This window comes from Scyliorhinus canicula, chromosome 14 (genome assembly GCF_902713615.1).
Source record: "Scyliorhinus canicula chromosome 14, sScyCan1.1, whole genome shotgun sequence".
Lineage (NCBI taxonomy): Eukaryota > Metazoa > Chordata > Chondrichthyes > Carcharhiniformes > Scyliorhinidae > Scyliorhinus > Scyliorhinus canicula.
In genome coordinates this window covers 26,704,516-26,728,133 of record NC_052159.1, presented here as the reverse complement: position 1 = coordinate 26,728,133, position 23,618 = coordinate 26,704,516, and the positions used below count along the sequence as shown (strand labels likewise).

General features: G+C 47.7%; 1 protein-coding gene across 13 annotated transcripts in view; it reads left to right on the top strand.

The window, feature by feature from the left end:
* The window catches only part of LOC119977492 (inositol polyphosphate-4-phosphatase type I A), a 246,016-nt gene that overhangs the window by 99,247 nt on the left and 123,151 nt on the right, over positions 1-23,618 (top strand). The gene's annotated exons all lie outside the window — the stretch shown is intronic.

Here is a 23,618-nt window from a genome sequence, read left to right as displayed (position 1 = left end):
TGCTTTCTACTTTTAACTTAGCATCATTGCATTTGGATCCCTTGACCATTATTCAGTAACATCTGGGTGCCCTCAAGACTCTAGTCTTAACATTCTCCTTCCTTCATGAGCCTCAACTCGTTCAAAGCAGAATTATCCAGATTCTGCCCTGTTTCTGCTCCTTAGGATGAAAGGTGAAAAGAAGACAATACAGCAGGTCTGGCAGCATCTATAGGGAAAGAAAAGAGCCAATATTTCGAGTCCAGATGACCCTTTGACAAAGTAATACAGCCTGGCACACCTGCTGTGCCATTCAATATGATCATGGCTTATCTTCAGCTTCAATTCCACTTTTCCTGCCCATTTCCCATATTTGTTCATGGGGATGTGGGCATAGCTGGCTAGGTCAGCATTTTCTGTCCATTCCTAATTGCTCTTGAGAAGGTGGTGGCATGAGAAGGTGGTGGTGTGTTACCATCTTGAAACACTGCAGTCATATGCTGTTGGAATACCCATAGGTGTTCTACAGGAAGGGATTTGGGAGATTTTGATCTAGCAACGGTGAAGGAATGGCGATTATATTTCCAAGTCAGGATGGCGAGAGACTTGAGGACCTTACAGGTGGTGATGTTCCTGTGCATTTGCTACCCTTGACCTTCCAGACGGTGGAGGTTGGGGTTCTGGAATGTATTGAGCTTCTTGAGTGCTGACTGCATTTTTCCAGAAAAATGGAGAGTATTCTGTCACACTCCAGACTTGCACCTTGTAGGTAGTGGACAGGCTTTGAGAAATCAGGAGTTGAGTTACACTCTGCAAAATTCCCAGTCTCTGACCTGCTCTTGTCACTGAAGTATTTATATGGCTGGCTGGTCCAGTTCAGTTTCTGGTCAGTGGTGACCGCTGAGAATAATTGTGTGGAATTCAGCAATGTTAATGCCATTGAATGTCAGGAGGATATGGTTAGCTTTTCTCCTGTTGGAAATGGTCATTGCCTGGCCCCTTTATGACACAAGTGTTGTTTGCCGCTTATTAGCCCAAGCCTGAATATTGTCCAGGTCTTGCTGCACCTGGCAACTGACTGCTTCAGTGTCTGAGGAGTCACAAATGGTGCTGAACATTGTGCAATCATCAGTGAATGTCCTCACTTCTGACTTTGTGAAAGTCAGAAGGCCATTGATGAGACAGTCGAAGATGGTTGGGTCTAAGACACTACCCTGAGCAACTTTGTTATGATCCACTCAAGGTGAGGTTCCCCAAAGTTGTTGTTCCGGGTAAGACCGCTCATTTGTCATCGTCCACCTGGGAAACCCCAAATTGTTACAATCCCAGATGAGATGAGATGGACTCGGTCCCACCTTTATTCAGACCCCCTCTGGTGGTCACAACAAAATTTAATCTAGAAATAATCGCTTTTCATGGATCCCTTTACCCCACATTCAATAGTTATGTTCAAAGGAGCCAATTTAAACCAGGCTTCCTTGAGTTAAAGATGGTGAGTTTGTTGATTACTTAAATTTAGAATACTAAATAATTTTTCCCAATTAAGGGGCAATTTAGTGTGGCTAATCCACCTAACTTGTTCATCTTTGGGTTGTGGGGGTGAAATCCACGCAGACACGGGGAAAATGTGCAAACTCCACACGGACGGCAAGAAAATAGTAAAACGCAAGTTCAGAGTAAGTAAATATAAAGTATACTAAAGTCCCTGACTTGGCAGCTGTTGCAATTCAAAAGTCGAATAGAGTTCACTTCAGCAGGGTAATATTTGGTTTTGCAATTCCAGTATTCTGTAGTTTGGCAGAGAAGTCAGCTGCAGTCCTAGCTGACATGGCTAACTTCCATAGTCAGAGAGCAAGTTTCAATATATACCTCCCAAGTGGCTATTTGTAGGGGTACTGTAAGTGTGCTTGCAGGCTTTTAAATCATTCATTATGTATTCCAAGTGGGAAGACTAATCCACAAAGAAATCAGCCTTGGTATTACACAGGAAATCTCTTGATGGCCATTATGTCCCATTTTCTGTACCGGGGATGGTAATTCATTTCTGGATAATTTTAGATGGACCTTGTCTGGTAAGAGGGAGGAATTCCATTGTCTCTTAGAGGATCACCCTGCAGCAAATTCAGCTAGTGGGTTGTGTCCGTTTTTTTAAAACACTCAGATTTTATTTAACGTAATTTATTTAATGTAATTCGTTGTTTAATTCTTCATTACTACAACAACTCAAAGGTGCATTGTTACTGAAAAGACCAAATTCAAATGAATGAAAAAAAAGTTAAAATAAGTTGCTTGCGGGCCCCTATTTGTAGGCTTTGTATCCATTGGCCATTCCTTTTGGAAGATATTCTTTGCTAGCTGTAGCAAATTTGGAACCCCATTTATTATTATAACATTTAAAATGTTACTGCCAGTGAGGTTCAACTAGTAACACGCTCTCCTCTTGTGTCAAAGTTTATGGGTTCCAGATTTACCTCGAGCCTTCTGCACAAAAAATGAGATGGTGCTGCACTATTACAGATCCCATCTTTCAGCTGAGATGTAAACCAAGCACTATTTGTCCTCTCAGGTACATGTAAAATATTCCAAGGCACGATTTTGAAGAGTAATAGTGGGGTTATCTCGGATGTCCTGGCCAATAGTCATTCCATAGTTCAACATCACAAAAACAGATTACCGGGTTGTTATAACATTGCTGTTTTTGGGAGCTTGCTTCTGCAAATTGTCTGCTGTATTTCTTACATTGCAACAGTGCCTACACTTCAGAAGTACTTGGCTGTAAAAAGCTTTGTGATGCTCTGTGCACCTGAGATTCCAGTGAAGTTGACTTTAGCCGGCAAATAGTCGCACTATGCAAATACAAGTCTGTTTTCCCTTTTGCAAACAAATAAAAATGTATCCTTTCTGATCCAGTGCTACATGCAGTGGTTCTATTCTCCCATCATTACCATTAAAGAGCTTCCATCTGTTTTATGTTCAAAATCTCCCACATTGAACAAGACTATGCCAGTAAAATTGACTTATTTCTTCAAGAAAGTGATGTGGGTATTGTTTCTTTTTTAATTAAAGGAGAGTTTCTCGTAAATCAATAATGTTCATTAGCATTGTAACCAAACAGAACAGAGTCTGTTTCTGGATTGAGCGCTTTCCAATGTTCAGCTGCTTTATTCAGTTAAACAGGGAATGTTTGAATAGGAAGATTCTGAGCTCATAGCAGTTTTAAAGAGATACTTGTTTTTTAATGCTCAGGATAAAGAACAGTACGATGGCTGACTGTTGGTTTAATCTTGCGGTGAACTTTTTTAATAAGAACATTACCCATTGGTAACAAAGGCAACTAACAAACTTGAGTAGGTGTCGGGCATTTTTATCGATCGTGGTAACACCTTCAGCCTGTCTAGTTAGATCTATTCGAGTTTGTTATTTCCTGTACCGGTTGCTGCCTGGTTGGGAGCTGGGGTGCTGTGCGAGGTGCACTTTATGCAAAAAAATCGTGTCGTGGCTTTGCAATCAACAGCAATGTTGTGAGGAAACTGCGACCCAACTGATTGAAGCCTTTGAGGAAATATTTGTGTGATGAAGGAAACATGATAGGTGCTGTGTACAGCAGATATTTTCAAAAGCTATTTGATAAATAGCTTTGTTAAAATTGAGGTCATGCCGTATTGAAGACAATGAGGAAAACATAAATCAATTGGTTAAAGAAAGGAAGTAACAGTAATTTTTCTACCCAAGAGTAAAAGTACACAAGTATAATTTGTATAATCATATCAGAGCTTGGGTATCAGGACATAATAAAATTTAGTATGGGAAATGGTTAAAAATGAAAACAATCCAGCAATTGCAGGTACGGCCTATATATTGGCTAGATGGACTCAGCCAAAATTTAGTTTCAAAGTATTTAAGGTGATACATTTTGAGAGGGAGGGAGGGTGGGTAGGGGAAATTCATGCTGAGCGGAGAACTTCAAAATGAATGGAGGAACAGAGAGGCTTGAGGCTTCAAATACATCTTAAAAGTGGGAGAATACACTTTTAAAGCAGAAATGAAATGTGATCTTTAATTTTAAGAATGAAGCATAGATTACAAAATGCAGTGACACCTATGCAACTCATTAGTTTGCTAAATAATATTTGTGCCCTATTTTTCAGAAAAGGTTTGTTGAGGGGGTGCAGAAGTAACAATGATGATGCGAAACGTAGGTTTTAGATGGGGAAAAAAGAGGCAACTTCAGTCAGGCAGAGAAGGATAAGAGATTTGTTTTCTTTCAAAAGCTTTGCTAATAAAGGAAGGAAAGCTGTTTGCACTGGTGGTGATGTGGTATTTAATTTTCCTTGTATATTCATTTGAGCATCAATGAAAATACTTTTCACTGTACCTCTGTACACGTGACAATAAACAAATCCAATCCAAGTGCTGCACTTTTTAAAACAAAAAAGAGTTTCTAATTTCTTTCTAGCCTCATTTTTTTGGATATTTTCCATTTTGTACATATATCTGGTACCATGAGGGACGCAAGACTGCAAATCTGTTGCCATAGTGACGGGCTTTACTACATAGTGCCTTGTCTGCAGTGTCAACTTGGTTAGTGCAGTGTGTGTGCAGCACCGTACATCTCATGATGTTCGCCTGTTGTGAAATATATCTAAGTTGTATGTTTGACATCCGGATAGGCAGAAGGCAGATTACTGTAACTACATTTAAAACACTTGATCTTGAAGATTTGTTTTAAACTGTTGGGCTATTTCAATAAAAAGTGCATATTATCTCAAACCATTCCACAAATCTGATTTAAAAAAAATGCCTTTAAATTGAAAACTCAAAAATTACCTCAGTTGCATATAGTTTCCATTAGAAGATTATTTTTGAAATTTTGTTTCGAATGTTTGTTACCCTTTTGATTTTTTGAGTTGCACTGAAATGAAATTTGGCATGTAACAGGCCTACACGAGCTAGGACGCAAAGTGTACCATGCTAGAGTATCACTGTTCTGGATATTGTGGCTGTGCATTGTTTGTTTTTCCGAACATGTTCCTGGTCTAGATTTTTATGAACACGGTTATTTTAATCTGTGACATCTTTTGTATTACATAACTTTATACCTTGACTTTGTAACATTGCAGTGATGGTGCAAAATGATTGTTTGTAAATCAACGTAACTTGTAAATGAATGCACTTAGTGTTGTTGCCTTTTTACCCTTTACGTAAATCACAAGCTGTTTCTTATATTGACCAAATGACCACACAGCCAGTATGTTAGCTCAAAAACACAGTTTATTAATAACACAAGACTTGTATCTCTATGCAATAATTCACGCGGCTCCGTACTAAACTACACCTAACAACTAAGATGACCTTAACTTCGAGTGACCGGCACTGTGCGAGATAAGGCCTTTATCCGGGTCCACGTGGTTGGTTGGAAGTTGTTGTGTTCGTCTCAGCTGGGCTCGTCCTTCAGGAAATGGTCACGGGTCCTTGAACTTGGTTGTTCTGCTACAGTTGGTCGCGCATAGGCCAGTCCCAAAAGAGACCGATCTCTAGTGCGCAGGATTTTTTTTTATCCTTCGTCTCTTTCGCGCCCTTTTGTGCGGTCCTTACTCCAGGTCCAATGGATTGATAGGGTTTTCAATCACCCTCATTGATCTCGGCCAATTAGGGGGCGGATATCTCGATGGCTGGGCGGGTTCTAGCTATCATTGTCCCAGGCATGTAGGCCTTTCCAAATAAGGGGGGTGGCGCCAGTTAGTCTGCTGTCGTTGATGGTCCTTAATGCAAATGCTATTGTCTTGGGGAAAATGGTAATTGATTCTCAATAGATGCAAGTTTCAGCAAAGTCTGGTTTCTTTGGGACTTCCGGTTGCGGTGATGCGGAGCTAAGCCGCACTTTCGGTAGCTCCCGCTATTGTTGGTCTTTCGGGCTCTTTTAAGGGCTCGCAGCGGTGCTGGTTGAACTTTTCCCCGGGTGGGAACACATCCACTGTGCTTATCTGCTGGTGGATGGACTGGACCAGGAGCGGAGCGGTCAAAAAATCGGCTTTGGAGCAGAGAAAGGTGCGAGGCAGGAAAAACAAGATGGTGGCGGGCGGGGAACCGGCAGCGTGGCAGCAGTGGGCGCAGGAGCTGCTCCATCGCTGCTTCAGAGAGCTGAAGGCTGAGATCTTGGAACCATTTAAGGCCTCGCTGGACTAGCTCATGGCGACTCAGACGGCTCAGGGTGTGGAGATCCGAGAGCTACAGCAAAAGGCCTTGGAGAGCGAGGACGAACTCCTGGGCCTGGCAGTGAAGGTGGAGTCGCATGAGGCGCTTCACAAGAAATGGCTGGCAAGGATGCAGAAGATGGAGAACTGCTCCCGTCTGAAGAACCTATGGATTCTGGGCCTCCCAGAAGGTTTGGATTTGGGGGCCTACGTGGTTGTAATGCTGAACTCAATGGGCGCGAGGAGGCCTGGGCCGAACGAGCCGCCTAGGGCGGTGCTGGTCCGTTTTCACCGCTTCGTTGACCGTGAGTGTGTGCTGAGATGGGCGAAGAAGGAAAGGAGCAGCAAGTGGGAGAATGTAGAGATCAGGATCTATCAGGACTGGAGCGTGGAGGTAGCGAAGAGAAGGGCTGGTTTCAATCGGGCAAAGGGAGTGCTTCACAGGAAGGGGGTGAAGTTTGGCCTGCTACAGCCGGGTCGCCTCTGGGTCACTTACAAGGACCGCCAGCTCCACTTCGATTCTCCGGAGGAGGCCTGGGCCTTTGTCCAGGCAGAGACGTTGGACACGAACTGAGGCCTGGGGGGCTGGGGAATGATGTACACAGTCTGGAGGCTCTGTCCTCCTTGGTATCCTTTCATTTTTATTGGCTGTGTTTGATGTTGCCTTTTTGCTGTTCTGCTTTTTCGCTTTTTGGGGCTGTTATTTATTTATTGGGGTGCTTTTTCATTTTTTCACTGGTGGAGGGTTGGGGAGCTGTTCGTGGTCCCGCTGGGTCATGTGCCCGCCTTTTTCCCGTGTGTTGGGTCGGGGGGGCGGGGTTTGGGATGGAAGCGTGGGCTTTCTTCCCGCGCTGGAGGAGCAGGGGGCGGGGCTGCCACTGGGGGGGGGGGGGGGGGGGGGGGAGAGAAATGGTGGTTGTGTTGCATCGGGGGGGGGGGTCGTCGGGGTGGCGGGAGCAGCTGGGGTCAGCAGCAGTCGGCTGACTTGCGGAAGTACAATGGTAGGGGTTACGCAGCTAGGGGGGGCCCTAGCTTGGGATGGGGCGGGGTACCGGGTTGCTGCTGCAGGGGCCGTAGGGGAACGGCTGGTGAAGGGGGAGGCTGGTGGGGGGGGGGGGGGGGGGGGGGGGAGGTCTGCCACCGTGGGGAACGGGCCTGGGGGGTTCTCCGGGCACATGGTGAGCCGAGTGAGAGCTATGGCTGACCGGCGCAGAGGGAGGGGGAAGATCCCCCAGATTCGGCTGGTCACATGGAACGTGAGGGGGCTGAATGGACCGGTGAAGTGGTCCCGGGTCTTGGCACACCTGAAGGGGCTGGGAGCGGGCGTGGCTATGCTCCAGGAGACGCACCTTAAGGTGGCGGATCAGGTGAGGATGAGAAGAGGCTGGGTGGGGCAGGTGTTTCACTCGGGGCTTGATGCGAAGAATCGAGGGGTGGCGATCTTAGTTGGCAAGAGCTTGTTGTTTGTTGCGTCGAATGTGGTAGCGGGCAGTGCAGGTAGATACGTAATGGTGAGTGGTAGACTTCAGGGGGAGCGGGTGGTTTTGGTCAATGTGTACGCCCCCAACTGGGACGATGCGGGCTTCATGCGGCGAATGTTGAGCCGGATCCCGGACCTGGAGGCGGGGGGTTTGATCTTGGGAGGGGACTTTAATACTGTGTTGGACCCGGCTCTGGATCGTTCGAAGTCTAGGACGGGTAAGAGGCCGGCGGCGGCCTTGGTGCTGAGGGGGTTCATGGATCAGATGGGAGGGGTAGACCCTTGGAGGTGTTTGAAGCCTGGGGGTAGAGAGTTCTCCTTTTTCTCCCATGTCCACAAGGCTTATTCCCGGATCAACTTTTTTGTTCTCAGCAGGGCGCTAATCCCGAGAGTGGTGGGGGCGGAGTATCCGGCGATAGCCATAGCTGACCATGCTCCGTATTCGGTGGACCTGGAGCTGGGGGAGGGGAAGGATCAGCGCCCGCTGTGGAGGTTAGATGTGGGGCTTCTGGCAGAGGAGGAAGTATGTGGGCGGGTCCGTGGGGGTATAGAGGTGAGAGTTTGGCTCAAATTGAGATTAGAGCTTGATGGGAAATGGAATGAGAGTTTGGTCAAGTTAAAAATCAGAGCTTGATGGGAAATGGAATGTCAATTTTGTGTGTTAGTGCAGAACAACCCTTATAGATAGGAAAGTGAAAGGGATCAAACATCAACCCTTCAAAGGACAAGGCGTTACGCAAACGAAAGGCAGAAAAGGGAATTACATGTAAACACGTATCTGGGCAGATCATGGGGGGTCTTACCTGGTGCATGGATTAGTGGTCCTGGGAGTTGTAATACTTGTAATAATCATGTTTAGCTTCCTAATGAAACGCTTGTGTAAAAGTGTCAGTGCAGCAGTAATTCCTCAACAGTTAATACAGCAACATGAAGAAAGCCTAATGGATGAGAAAGATGATGGAGAGGGAAGGAGTAAAATGATAGAAGTGCAGATAGAATGGGAAAGACTGAGGCAAGTGGCTATGGATTAGAAGCTATCATGAAATGATAAAAGGGGGGAATGAGAGTTTGGCTCGAGTTGAGATCAGAGCTTGATGGGAAATGGAATGAGAGTTTGGTCAAGTTAAAAATCAGAGCTTGATGGGAAATGGAATGTCAATTTTGTGCAAAATGTGTACGTGCATTTTAAAATGAATCTCTTCAGTGAGAAGGCGTTATCACAGCCTTGGCTGTCTGGAAAGCCTGTGAACTATCCGTGGGAGTCTAACTGTTTGTGAGAACTACACTCCTCAGGACTGTCGATAAAGACTATACTATGAAACATGTGAACTAACTATTACTAATGATGGGAAGAAATAATTACATTAAGAAGGGGTGTAATGAGGTAATTGTATGACTAATGATTGAAAGGCTTGATGGGTTTTGTAAGAATATATAGTCAACTGTAACTAAGAGAATTTTGCTTTTTCACTTGCTGTAACTCAGCTACAGCCCCGTGGTAAATAAACGGCTCTTTGAAGTTATCTGGTGTTCGACTGCTGATTACCTCCGGACTGCAAAATTTAGTATTATCAGAGGGGTATCTGGAAGCCAACGATAACGGGGAGCTGCAAGTTGGGGTGGTTTGGGAAGCGTTGAAGGCAGTGGTTAGAGGGGAGCTGATATCCATTCGGGCGCACAGGGAGAGAGGGGAGAGGGTAGAGAGGGAGAGGCTGGTGGAAGAAATGGTAAGGGTAGACAGGAGGTATGCGGATGTCCCGGAGGAGGGGCTTTTGAGGAAGCGTCGCAGTCTCCAAGCGGAGTTTGATATACTGACCACCCGGAAGGCGGAGGCGCAGTGGAGGAGGGCGCAGGGGGCGGTATAAGAGTATGGGGAGAAGGCGAGTCAGATGCTGGCCCACCAGCTCCGGAAGCGGGAGGCAGCGAGAGAGATAGGGGGAGTCACAGATGCAGGAGGGAACTTGGTGCGGGGTGGCAGGGACATTAATGGGGTGTTCAGATCCTTTTACGAGGGGCTGTACTGGGCGGTGCCCCCTAGGGAAGTAGGCGGGATGGACCACTTTCTGGATAGGCTGGAGTTCCGAAGAGTAGAGGATGAGCGGGTGGAGGATCAGGAGGCCCCAATCGAGTTGGAGGAGCTGATGGAGGCGCTCGTGAGCATGCAGACGGGGAAAGCACCGGGACCTGACGGGTTCCCGGTGGAGTTTTATAAGAAGTTTTCAGATCTGCTGGGCCCGCTGCTTGTGGGGACCCTGAATGAGGCGAGGGAAGGGGGGGGCTTTGCCCCCGACGATGTCTAGAGCAATAATCTCACTGATCCTGAAGCGGGATAAGGACCCCCTCCAGTGTGGGTCTTACAGGCCGATTTCGCTCCTCAACGTGGATGAAAAGTTGTTGGCTAAGGTGCTGTCAAGAAGGGTGGAAGATGTGGTTCCGATGGTTATCCATGAGGACCAAACAGGGTTTGTGAAGGGGAGGCAGCTGAATGTCAATGTACGGCGGCTTCTTAATGTTATGATGATGGCGTCGGCGACCGGGGAAGCGGAAATAGTAGCATTGATGGATGCGGAGAAAGCTTTTCACAGGGTGGAGTGGAGCTACCTGTGGGAAGTGCTGAGAAGGTTTGGGTTTGGTGAGGGATTCATCAGCTGGGTGCGGTTGCTGTACAGCTCCCCGGTAGCGAGTGTGGTGACGAATGGGAGGAGGTCAGAGGACTTTCGGCTTTCCCGGGGGATGAGGCAGGGGTGCCCCTTGTCTCCCCTGCTCTTCGCATTAGCGATTGAGCCCTTGGCCATGGCGCTGAGGGATTCAAAGAACTGGAGGGGGACTGTGCGGGGGGGGGGGGGGGGGGGGGGGGGGGGGGGGGGAGGAGCACCGGTTGTCGCTGTACGCAGATGATTTACTGTTGTACATTGCGGATCCGGGGGGGGGGGGGGGGGGGGGTGTTTTGCCAGAGGTGTTGAAGATACTTGGGGAGTTTGGGGCCTTTTCAGGCTACAAGCTCAACGTGGGGAAGAGTGAGCTGTTTGTGGTGCACCTGGGGGACCAGGAGAGGGAGATGGGAGAGCTCCAGTTGAAGAGGGCGGAGAGGAGCTTTAGGTATCTTGGGGTCCAGATAGCTAGGAGCTGGGGGGCCCTGCATAGGCTAAACTTTTCGAGGCTGGTGGAACAGATGGAGGAGGAGTTCAGGAGGTGGGACGTGCTGCCACTCTCTTTGGCGGGTAGGGCCCAGTCAGTTTTCGTTTATTTTCCAGTGCCTCCCCATATTGATTCCGAAAGCTTTTTTTAAGAGGGTTAACAAGAGTATTCTGGGGTTCGTGTGGGCGCGGAAGACCCCGAGAGTGAGGAGGGTATTCCTGGAGCGAAGAAGGGAGGTAGGCGGCTTGGCATTGCCCAACCTGTGTGGATATTACTGGGCTGCGAATGTGGCAATGATTCGCAGGTGGGTGATGGAGGGTGAGGGTGCCGCATGGATTGGATTGGATTGGATTTGTTTATTGTCACGTGTACCGTGGTACAGTGAAAAGTATTTTTCTGCAAGCAGCTCAACAGATCATTCAGTACATGGAAGAAAAGGGAATTAAACAGAATTCAAGAAAATACATGAGAATACATAATAGGGCAATACAAGATATACAATGTAACTACATAAGCATTGGCATCAGTTGAAACATACAGGGTGTAGTGTTAATGAGGTCAGTCAATAAGAGGGTCATTTAGGAGTCTGGTGACAGTGGGGAAGAAGCTGTTTTTGAGTCTGTTCGTGCGTGTTCTCAGACTTCTGAATCTCCTGCCCGATGGAAGAAGTTGGAAAAATGAGTAAACCGGGTGGGAGGGATCCTTGATTATGCTGCCCGCTTTCCCCCGGCAGCGGGAGGTGTAGATGGAATCAATGGATAGGAGGCAGGTTCGTGTGATGGACTGGGCGGTATTCACGACTCTCTGAAGTTCCTTGCGGTCCTGGGCCGAGCAGTTGCCATACCAGGCTGTGATGCAGCCCGATAGGATGCTCTCTATAGTGCATCTGTAAAAGTTGGTAAGGGTTAATGTGGACATGCCGAATTTCCTTAGTTTCCTGAGGAAGTATAGGCGCTGTTGTGCTTTCTTGGTGATAGCGTCGACGTGAGTGGACCAGGATAGATTTTTGGTGATGTGCACCCCTAGGAATTTGAAACTGCTCACCATCTCCACCTCGGCTCCGTTGATGCTGACAGGGGTGTTTACAGTACTTTGCTTCCTGAAGTCGATGACCAGCTCTTTAGTTTTGCTGGCATTGAGGGAGAGATTGTTGTCGTTACACCACTCCACTAGGTTCTCTATCTCCCTCCTGTATTCGGACTCATCGTTATTCGAGATCCGGCCCACTATGGTCGTATCGTCAGCAAACTTGTAGATGGAGTTGGAACCAAGTTTTGCCACACAGACGTGTGTGTACAGGGAGTAGAGTAGGGGGCTAAGTACGCAGCCTTGCGGGGCACCGGTATTGAGGACTATTGTGGAGGAGGTGTTCATTCTTACTGACTGTGGTCTGTTAGTCAGAAAGTCAAGGATCCAGTTGCAGAGTGGAGAGCCAAGTCCTAGGTTTTGGAGCTTTGATATGAGCTTGGCTGGGATTATGGTGTTGAAGGCGGAGCTGTAGTCAATAAATAGGAGTCTGATGTAGGAGTCCTTGTTTTCGAGATGCTCTAGGGATGAGTGTAGGGCCAGGGAAATGGCGCCTGATGTGGACCGGTTGCGACGGTATGCGAATTGAAGTGGGTCAAGGCGTTCCGGGAGTATGGAGGTGATGCGCTTCATGATCAGCCTCTCGAAGCACTTCATTACAACTGACGTCAGGGCCACCGGGCGGTAGTCATTGAGGCATGTTGCCTGGTTCTTCTTTGGTACCGGTATGATGGTGGTCTTCTTGAAGCAGGTGGGGACCTCGGAGTGGATTAGGGATAGGTTAAAGATGTCTGTGAATACCTCTGCCAGCTGGTATGCACAGGCTCTGAGTGCACGACCAGGGAACCCGTCCGGGCCCATCGCCTTCCGTGGGTTCACTTTCAGGAAGGCCGATCTGACTTCGGAAACTGTGATGGTGGGTATGGGTGAATTATGGGCTGCTGGGGCACTCGACAGCGGATTGTTGGTTACCGAGCATAGAATGCATTAAGTTCATCGGGGAGGGGTGCGCTGCTGCCAGAGATACTGCTCGGCTTCGCTTTGGAAGAGGTTGGAGGTGGCGTCCTTTGTGGGTACGATTTAGGAGGCATTGGTGACGCCCCCCCCCCCCCCCCCCCCCCCCCGCCGCAAGATATTCCACGAGTCCGGTAGTGGTGGCGTCCCTCAAAATATGGGGGCAGTGGAGCCGGCATGGGGGGGAAGTGAAGGCCTACGTGTGTGTCCCGATACGGGGCAATCACCGGTTTTCACCAGGGAGAATAGATGGTGGGTTTTTGAGTTGGCATAGGGCAGGCATCAGGCTGCTGGGGGACCTTTCCTCGATGGGAAGTTTGCGACTTTAGAGGAGTTGGAGGGGAAGTGGGGCCTCCCCCCTGGGAATGCTTTCAGGTATATGCTGATCAGGGCGTTTGTTAAGCGGCAGGTGGCGGATTTCCTGCTGCTTCCGCCTAGGGGGGTGCAGGATAGGGTGCTCTCGGGGACGTGGGTCGGTGAGGGTAGGATCTCGGCAATCTATCAGATGATGCAGGAAGAGGAGGAGCCCTCGGTGGAAGAGCTGAAAGCGAAGTGGGAGGAGGAGCTAGGGGAAGTGATCGACGATGGGACATGGGCGGATGCCCTGGGGAGGGTGAACTCGTCCTCTTTTTAAAAAAAATAATTTTTATTGAAAAATTTTGAATTTATACAACAATAACGCACCATAGTAAAATATCCAAAATAACAATAATATTATCAATCATAAACATTCGCCCCACCTCCATGAACAACACAGCATTTTAACAACGCAAATTAACACAATATAAAGTTACAGAATAGACACTACAATAAGGAACCCCCCCCCCCCCCCCCCCCCCCCCCCCAGGTTGCTGCTGCTATTGACCAAGTTACCTATGTTTGAGCCAGGAAGTCCAGAAAAGGCTGCCATCGTTTATAGAACCCTTGTATTGATCCTCTCCGGGCAAATTTGACCCTTTCCAATTTTATAAATCCCGCCATGTCACTGATCCAGGTCTCCACACTTGGGGGCCTTGCATCCTTCCACTGTAGCAGAATCCTTCGTCGGGCTACTAGGGACGCAAAGGCCAGGACACCGGCCTCTTTCGCCTCCTGCACTCCCGGCTCTACCGCAACTCCAAAAATCGCGAGTCCCCACCCTGGTTTGACCCTGGATCCAACCACCTTCGACACCGTCCCCGCCACCCCCTTCCAGAATTCTTCCAGTGCTGGGCATGCCCAGAACATATGGGCGTGGTTCACTGGACTCCCCGAACATCTGGTGCACCTGTCCTCACCCCCAAAGAACCTACTCATCCTAGTCCCGGACATGTGGGCCCGGTGCAGCACCTTAAATTGGATGAGACTAAGCCTCGCACATGAGGAGGAAGAGTTGACTCTCTCCAAGGCATCCGCCCAAGTCCCGTCCTCTATCTGCTCCCCAAGTTCCTCCTCCCATTTAGCCTTCAGCTCCTCCACTGACGACTCCTCCACCTCCTGCATTACCTTATAGATGTCAGACACCTTCCCCTCTCCGACCCACAGCCCCGAAAGCACTCTGTCCATCGTCCCCCGCGACGGCAGCAGAGGGAATCCCTCTACCTGTCGCCTAGCAAACGCCTTTACCTGCAAGTATCTGAACATGTTCCCTTGGGGAAGGCCAAATTTATCTTCCAGTTCCCCCAGGCCCGCAAACCTCCCACCAATAAACAGGTCCCTCAATTTGCTGATGCCCGCCCTTTGCCACCCCCTAGTGAACTCGTCCTCTTGCGCATGGCTCAGCTTAATTCAGCTGAAGGTGCTGCAGAGGGAGCAGCACCTGATGGGGTGCTGCAGAGGGAGCAGCACCCCCTGGCACATGATGGGGGCCAGGATGAGCAGGTTCTTTGGGGGCGAGGACAGGTGTGGGAGGTATTCGGGAGGCCCGGTGAACCACGCCCGCATGTTCTGGGCATGTCCGGCGTTGGAGGGGTTTTGGAAGGGGGTGGCGGGGACTTTGTCCAAGGTTATCAGGTCCAGAGTGGAGCCGGGCTGGGGGCTCGCGATCTTTGGGGTAGCATCAGAGCCGGGAGTGCAGGAGGCGAGAGAGGCCGATACCCTGGCCGTTGCGTCTCTAGTAGCCCGGCGTAGGATTCTCTTACAGTGGAGGGACGCAAAGCCCCCGAGCCCGGAGGCCTGGATTAACGACATGGCCGGCTTCATCAGGCTGGAGAAGGTCAAGTTTGCCCTGAGGAGGTCGGTACAAGGGTTCTTCCGGCGGTGGCAGCCCTTTCTCGATTTTCTGGCGGAGGGTTAGAGGGTGGTCAATCTCAGCAGCAACCCGTGTTGGGGGGGGGGGGGGGGGTTGGCGTTTGTTAAGGGGGTTTGTTTTTGCAATGGTGTGTTTGCTATTTTCTTCTTTTTTGTATTATTAAGTTATTAATTTATCGCTTTGTACTGGGGGGGGGGGAGAATTCTTTTTTCTGTTTAGTTCCACACCTTGTTTACTTTACTGTTGGGAGAAAATTTGTTGTTGAAAAATATGAATGAAAATTATTTTTTTTAAAAAGTCTGGTTTCTTTGCACAATACACAGAGGCTGTATACCAGTCTGTCCCAAATTGACCACAATTCCCATGGTCCTTTGCAGGCGGCCATTTTACATGACTACAATGTGCCCTTGGAAACAGTATATTTTGTCCGAATCTGAATAGCTCCTTTTGAAAAGGAGAATGATTCTGTATCTTGTTGCAGATGTCTGTGTTGCTGAGTCATGCTGCAAAGCTTGTAAAAAAAGTTTTTATGATGGTTCTTGTGTGTGTCAGTTTTTGACTGTTGAGCTTTCATCTATACAGTGAGACTTGGCTGACATGGCGAATAGGTGCGGTACAAATTAATAAGCCCTGGAAACATGGGGGCTGTTTAGCACAGGGCTAAAATCGCTGGCTTTGAAAGCAGACCAAGCAGGCCAGCAGCACGGTTCGATTCCCGTAACAGCCTCCCCGAACAGGGGCCGGAATGTGGCGACCAGGGGCTTTTCACAGTAACTTCATTTGAAGCCTACTTGTGACAATAAGCGATTTTCATTTTCATTTCATATTTTTGAGATTATTGGGCATGAATGTCAAAAGTTAGTATCCGGTGACTTGTATTTTTACATTAGGCCTATTATCGCCAGGAAGGTGTATCAAGTATTAGCAGAGTTTATTAATAGCAGTAATGTTTATTAGTATTTGTAGGATTTCAGCAGTAGCAAGATTATTAACTCATAGAGAAGTGGCGAGGCTGCTCCAAGCTCAAGTGCACATTCTGTACGACGTGGGAACTTCAGGATGCTACCCATGTCCTGGATAACCGTTTATGTAGGAAGTGACATCAATTACCGCAGCTTGAGCTCTGGGTTTTGGAAAAGATTCAGCAGTGAATCTTTGTATTTACACTCAGAACCATGTGCAAATGAGGAATAGGAGGATAAAGCTGTGTGGCTGGCAGGAGGGGCGGCTTTAGATTCTTGTGACTGAGACAGGCTCTGAGGGAGATGGGACTTGTACACGTTGGGCTAGTTGCACCTAATTAGAGCAAAGACGGGAGTTCCTGGCAAAGTGATTTGCTAGTGCTACTGGGGAGGAATTAAACTGACTTGGCAGTGGTGCGTGAACCAGGGGTAATATCAAAGAATAATACCAAGATGCATAGAATACTGGAAGAGATAGACAGTACTAAGTTAATAGTTGGGATTCAGGAGCGGCATGGTGGCACAGTGGTTAGCACTGCTGCCTCACGGCACTGGGGACCCGGGTTCGATCCCGGCCCTGGGTCATTATCTGTGTCGAGTTTTCATATTCTTCCCGTGACTGCATGGATTTCTTACCTTAGAAACTTGGTGAAGAGTAATACTGTAGTGTAAAAGCCAACAGGAGATGGGATCATTTGTAGTCCCCAGCAATTTGAGTCTGTTCATTTTAATCCGAATATGGGTGGAATATGAGATTGTATATTGTAGCTGGCGATCCACACCTCTATTGTCTTAATGGGATAGCTTATTAAAATGCAGCTCGAAAAAGAAGTATTAGAAATTATATAATTTTTTAATAAAAGAAACACCTCTTCGTAACACCACTCATGAAAGGATCGTGAATGAAAGGGTACAGATTTAAAATAATTGGCAAAAGAAGCAGAGACAACATGACGCAAAACTTTTCTTATAATGAGTGGTTAAAATCTGAAATGCTCTGTTTGAGTGGTTGAAGCCAGTTCAATCAAGGAGTTTTAAAAAAGGGAGAATGTGCAGTTACAGGGAGACGGTGGGGGGGTGGTTCCTTGAGAGAGTTGGTGTCGATACAATGGGTCGGATGTCTCCTGCACTCTACCAATTCTATGATGATTCTGCTTCCATGGCCCACTGAAGCTGTTGGTATGGATGACAACTGTACAATTAACCTGGATATGATGGCCGTTATAGTTAGTTATGAGTAATTGCTGTAAAGCGTTTCTGTTTGTCCGGTTGATTTGAAAAGGGCTAACAGTACTTTTCTGATCAGTTAAAAATTTCCAGGAGCTCGGTCACAGATTGGAAAGTAAAAAGAGAATTTGCATCAAAGATTTATCACCAAGATTTTCCAAGGCTCCTCATTAAATCACAGATTATTTAGAATTGCAGGGATTGCTGTTGTATAAGCAAATGCAGTCTTTCTCTTGGACAGTACCTCTGCAGTGGCCGAGTAGTCTAATCCTGCATGTGCAGACTCTGTCACAGGTTTGGCAATGGTGCTTGATGAGCTGGGTCCTTCCGCTGTTTCCACTTGGCCTCCGTGTGTTCCGCACTATGGCGCTTCCGATGATTGGCACTTTCATGGATGCTTTTTCTCAATTTGGGGCGTTCTAAGGCAAGCCATTCCCACGTGTCAATGAGGGTGTTGCATTTATTTAGTGAGGCTTTCGGAGTGTCCTTGCTGCATTTCCTCTGCCCTCCTAGTGATGCTTGCTATTGCAGAGCACATGTTTTGGGAGTTTGTGTCGAGCATGCAGGCAAATGCGGCTTGTCAATCGACGCTCAGGCCGGAACGCCTATCCTGCCAGTGGATTTGTATGATTATGCGGAAGCAACATTGGTGATACCAAGGATTTGAAGTGTCTGCTGTGCGTTGCCCATGTTTCTGATGCAGACAGGAGGGTGAGGGCCACGGCTGCTCTGTATGCCATGAGCTTGGTGCTGGGTTTGAGGTCTTGGTCTTCGAACACTCTGTTCCTCAGGCACCCGAAGACTGCACTTGCTTATTGGAGACGATGTTGAAATTTATCATCAATGTCTGCTCTCACCGAGAGGAAGCTCCCAAGGTATGGGGAATGATTCACATTGTCCACGGGCTCACGGTGGATCTTGATAGTTGGGGGGTAGTTTTCTGTGGCAGTAGTGGGCTGGTAGAGAACCTATGTTTTCAGATGTTTAGCCTGAGACCTATTCTTTCCACATGCCTCGATGAATGTGTCGACAATGGTTTGTGGCTTGGTCAACGATGGTTTGTGGCTTGGCCTCTGAATGTGTGTGTACGTAGGTGTCGTCTGTGTACTGCAGCTCGATGACGAGAGGTTTAGTCGGTCTTTGTTCTGGCCTGGAGGTGCCAGAGGTTGAACTGTTTCCCGCTTGTCCGGTAGGTTAGCTCCACTCCAGCGGGTGGAGTGTTGCTGCGAGGAAGATGGATAAGAGAGTTGATGTGATGAAGCAGTCCTGTTTGACCCCAGTTGTTTTGTTGGTGAGGATCACTGCTTTCATGCCATCACGGAGCATACGGAGAACGGAGACTAATTGGATTTGTATGATTATGCGGAAGCAACATTGGTGATACCAAGGATTTGAAGTGTCTGCTGTGCGTTGCCCATGTTTCTGATGCAGACAGGAGGGTGAGGGCCACGGCTGCTCTGTATGCCATGAGCTTGGTGCTGGGTTTGAGGTCTTGGTCTTCGAACACTCTGTTCCTCAGGCACCCGAAGACTGCACTTGCTTATTGGAGACGATGTTGAAATTTATCATCAATGTCTGCTCTCACCGAGAGGAAGCTCCCAAGGTATGGGGAATGATTCACATTGTCCACGGGCTCACGGTGGATCTTGATAGTTGGGGGGTAGTTTTCTGTGGCAGTAGTGGGCTGGTAGAGAACCTATGTTTTCAGATGTTTAGCCTGAGACCTATTCTTTCCACATGCCTCGATGAATGTGTCGACGATGGTTTGTGGCTTGGTCAACGATGGTTTGTGGCTTGGCCTCTGAATGTGTGTGTACGTAGGTGTCGTCTGTGTACTGCAGCTCGATGACGAGAGGTTTAGTCGGTCTTTGTTCTGGCCTGGAGGTGCCAGAGGTTGAACTGCTTCCCGCTTGTCCGGTAGGTTAGCTCCACTCCAGCGGGTGGAGTGTTGCTGCGAGGAAGATGGATAAGAGAGTTGATGTGATGAAGCAGTCCTGTTTGACCCCAGTTGTTTTGTTGGTGAGGATCACTGCTTTCATGCCATCACGGAGCATACGGAGAACGGAGACTAATTTCTGCGAGCAGCCGAACTTGAGGAGGATGCTCCACAATCCCTCACAGTTGACAGAGGCGAAGGCCTTTGCAAGATTGAAGAAGGCTGTGTACAAAGGCTGATGCTGCCCCCTGAACTTTTCCTGGATTTGTCATGTGCTGGAGATCATGTCCACTGAGCCTCTTGATGGACGGAAGATACTCAGAGGAGCTCTTCAGTCACTAGGAGGATGCGATTGAGGAGTATTCCTTTCCCATGGCGGAGAGTAGAATTTCTGCAGTCGGATCTGTCTCCTTTTTTTTGAAGATTGTCACAATTAAGACGTCTGAGATGATTCGGCTTGCTCCCATCCTTCCAGACAAGGGTGATGAGGTTGTGGATTCTTGTCAGGAATCTGCTGCATTTTCCATTATTTTTTAAATATAAATTTAGAGTACCCAATTATTTTTTTTTCAATTAAGGGGCAATTTTGTGTGGCCAATCCACCTAATATGCACATCCTTTAAGGTATGGGGGTGAGACCCACGCAAACACTGGGAGAATGTGCAAACACCACACGGACAGTGACCCAGGCTGGGATTGAACCTGAGTCCTCGGCGCTGTGAGGCAGCAGGACTAACCACTGCACCGCCATGCTGCCCTTCTCCGCTGCATTTTGGTACTTCTGCAGGGATTCCATCTGGCCAGACGCCTTTTGTTCTTCAACTGTTGAATGGCTTTCCCGACTTAATGGCGAGCTGGGGTTACACTCAGATGGTGGTAGGTAGCATGTTGTGGGATGGTGTAGAGAGCGCTTGTGTTGAAGGCTGTTGAAGGTTGAGGTGGTCCTCTAGGCATTGACTGCCTCTCTGTCTTTGAGCGCCTCTCGGTGGGGTGTGTCCTTGGGTGCTCGGACTGTAGAAGGTTTTGATTGTGCTGAAGAAGCTGTGTACGTCGTGGTTGTCGGTGAGTTGCTGATGAGTTTCTGAGCTCTTTCCATCCACCATCTGTTTTTTAGGTCGCATGTTCTTTGTTGCACTTCTGCTTTTGTTGCCTGTAGGCTTGTTTCTTCTCACTGAAGTTTTGGTGGAGCTGCCAGTTCAGGAAAGCCTTGCGCTTGCATTCAAGGCAATCCTGGATCTCCTGATCGTTCTCGTTGAACCAGTCTTGGTGTTTCCTGGTCGAGAGCCTGAGTATCTCATCTCAGGTGCTGCTAATGTGACTTTTAAGGCAGACTAGGTGCTGTGGGTGTTATGTGGCTCTGACTTGGTTGTCACCAGGTTAGCTGTGAGGAGCTGACTGAGTAGCTCTCTCTTCTCGGAGTCTTTGAGTCCAGCGACATTGAGTCTCCTGCAGCAGAATTCCTCCTGCATGTGCTGGTTTAGGGCCAGGGATATGGAGCTAGTAGATCGGATTAATCGGTGGTCAGTCCAGCAGTCATCGCTTCCGGTCGTGGTGCGGGTGATACGGACATCTTAGCGGTCCCTTGCCTATTAGGTGCTAGTGCTTGGAGCTGGAGGTGTTGCCATGAGGTCTTCCGCTTATCATTCTGGCAGAAGAGGGTGAACAGGGTATTTATGACAATGTCATGTTCTAAACATTTGTCAGGAGGAGGACTTTGACATTGTTTTCCCCACGTTATCCCTGCGTAACACACATTTGCAAAGGTTTGCGTCCTTCCCAACTCTGGCATTGAAGTCACCGAGGAGAATCAACTTGTCTCCCTGTGGGATACAGGCAAGCAAATGGCTTGAGTAGAATACCACTTTTGTCTCATCCGTTGCATCTAAGGTTAGAGCGTAGGTCCTGACGGCTGTGATGTGTCATTTATGGGTCAGGATGGCCATAGGGTCAGGGGTTATTCGCTCACCCCGCAAGGGGCTTAGTTGAGACATCGGACTAATTTGTTTTTGACGGCGAAGCCTACCCATAGACAATGCATTGTTCTGGTTTGCCTTTCCAGAAAAAGTGTATCCACCATCTTGTTCTTTAAGCTGGCTATCCTCTGCCAGTTGTGTCTCGCTCAGAGCAGCAATGTCAATGTTTGTCAATGTTGTGGCCCCAGGCTATGATGGCGGTGCAACTTTCAGGTATGTTGGGTTAGTCCATGAAGTGCTTGATGTTTCAGGTCCTGAAATTCATTGGGTGGGTGGAGTAGGTTGGGGTGGAAGATGCCTGCGTGTGGATTCTTTCTTTTAATATTTAAAGTACCCAATTCTTTTCTCCCCAATTAAGGGGTTATTTAGCGTGGCCAATCCACCTATCCTGCACATCTTTGGGCTGCGGGGTTGAGACCCATGCGGACAAGTGGGGATTGTGTAAACTCTGCACAGAGAGTCACCCGGGGCCAGGATCGAATCCGGGTCCTTGGCACCGAGAGGCAGCAGTGCTGAAACAATGTGCCACTGTGCTGTCCTGCGCGTGGATTCTTTTAACGTGGGGTGGCCACTGCACACCAACCACCACACAGTCCCAGCGGAGCGAGGTCTTGGCACAGTGGCAGGGAAATCCGAGACAACCGGAGACCAGGCTTTGCTGTAGGACAGAGACTTAACACACACTCATTATCGTCCGCTCATCAGCCTGTCAATGCAATAGCCTTTGCATACACCAAGACCTCAAATACCGATGAATGATAATTAATCTATTTTTTGGAACATTATTTGGGAAGAAAGTTGGCCAGGGCACCTGAAGAGAGGAAAATAGCCTTGGAATGCAAATATTTTAATTGTTTTTAGTCAACAATTCAAACTGTGTTCAAATTCTACGACTTATCCTGAAAACAGGGCATTCAGCCATCAGAGAACTTGGCAATAGATTGGGATAACTTTACCTTATTTCAATTCAAAATTAGGTTAATTAGAAAATAGATGTCTTCCAGCTCAAACTAAAATACCTAATTATGGTTTGTAGGTAATCTATTAATGGATTATACTCATTCGCATGTGCAATCTAGGCTAATCTGAAAATGAATTCTCTCCACTTTGTCTGCCTGTATGGGTAGATATGAAAACCATCTTGAATATTGTATCCAATTCTAGTTAAAAAGACATTAAAGTGCTAGAAAAGCCCATTGTTGGGAGGGGGCAGGGTCGGTGATGGTTATAATTATGAGGAAAATCTGGGAAGGTTGGAAACTTTGAAAAATGTCTATAGTTCTGAGGTATGTAAAATAGTGAAAAAGTTACTTTAAATTCTGAGTGTAGTAAAGGGGGTCAGGGTCGTCTGGAACCTAATCTTGTGTGACTGTGGGCCAGCATTAAACATGGGCCTACTTTTTCTGATGTAAGCTTCTGACAATGTGGTGTGTACAGGTGGACTGTAATAACCTCTTGAGTTTTTGAACTCCTTCAGGAAACTCAAAAATTGCCTGGAAATGGTCTGCCTCTGTGCAGTTGTTGCGCAAAAGATAAACATGGCTTTTAGTAACACATTCCCTTACATTCCTGTCTCACAATTTGTGATTGTCACAGAACATAATCTTATTGGAATTGGTTTGCAGATGTTAACCTTCTGTAGCATACAATCAATAATTTCACTTGGATTTTGGGAACTGTAATAGTGTGAGTGAAATATCTGAACTGCATCCACTTGAACTGTGAAATCTGCCCAACATTGAAATTATAGGTCATCTCTATTTTGATCTGCACAATTGCATTTTGTGCTATGAAATGCACGGAAAAGTGTCAGTTGTCAACAGGCATGTTGCCACCATTGAAGATTTAGTGGAAATGTCAAATTGTGAGAATCTCACTATTCAAACAAAGTCGCTGAAGTGTGATTATTTTTTTTCTTTTTCTTCTGCTGTCTTAGGTTTAATGTCAAAGTCCCAGAGCTGTCACCTGGGGTGGCATGGTAGCACAGTGGTTAGCACTGTTGTTTCACAGCATCAGGATCCCAGGTTCGATTCCCGGCTTGGGTCACCATTTGTGCGGAGTCTGCACGTTCTCCCTGTGTGCGTGGGTTTCCTCTGGGTGCTCCGGTTTACTCCCACAAGTCCCGAAAGACAGCTGTTAGATGAATTGAACATTCTGAACTCTCCCTCGGTATACCCGAACAGGAGCCAGAGTGTGATGACTAGGGGATTTTCACAGTAACTTCATTGCAGTGTTAATGTGAGCCTACTTGTGACAAAGATTATTATTATATACTAGATACGCTGACCAACAGTGAGAAATGCTAAATACGTCACAGCAAGACTAATGTTTAAAAAAATGTTTAAAACATTTTTCCAATTAAGGGGCAATTTAGCATGGCTAATCCACCTAATTTGCAGAGACCAACGTGGCACGGGAAGAATGTGCAGACTTCACACAGACAGTGACCCGGAGCCAGG